At 41.3% G+C, this 412-nt stretch overlaps 1 protein-coding gene across 2 annotated transcripts in view; it reads left to right on the top strand.

Annotated features, from left to right (window-relative positions):
- The window catches only part of FOXN3 (forkhead box N3), a 144,385-nt gene that overhangs the window by 13,418 nt on the left and 130,555 nt on the right, over positions 1-412 (top strand). The gene's annotated exons all lie outside the window — the stretch shown is intronic.

The following is a 412-nucleotide window of genomic DNA, read 5'->3' as shown; positions in this document are numbered from 1 at the left end:
CATCATTTTGCATTTTTTCATGACTTTCTATTAGAAACACCTAGAATCCCAACATGCTAAAAATGCTGTGAACTGTCAATATTAAAGCCAGATTCTGGAGGTTACGATAAAGCTGTAATTTGTCAAGTTTCTTTCAAACTCTTGTCGGTGGTGTGTTTAGTATTGCCCTGGAGAGTCTTTTGCAAGGAAAACACAGCAATTATAGAAATCCTCTTCTGTACAGTGCAAATGTCAGCATTTGTGGTCACTGGGTGTGACTATGAAGAGAAGAAGGACCATTTGGAGGATGCCAGCTCTCTTCCATGTGCTGTCGCTTTGGAACTGTTATATCTGACTTCCTTTTGTGGGGCAAGTGACAGTGGATTTTTACACCACCAGCATGCTCAATGGGGTGCTTACTGGTTTTCAGCAG

This window comes from Charadrius vociferus, unplaced genomic scaffold (genome assembly GCF_000708025.1).
Source record: "Charadrius vociferus isolate BGI_N301 unplaced genomic scaffold, ASM70802v2 scaffold875, whole genome shotgun sequence".
NCBI lineage: Eukaryota > Metazoa > Chordata > Aves > Charadriiformes > Charadriidae > Charadrius > Charadrius vociferus.
The sequence above is the reverse complement of the archived record's forward strand: the minus strand, read 5'-3'. Positions and strand labels throughout refer to the sequence as shown.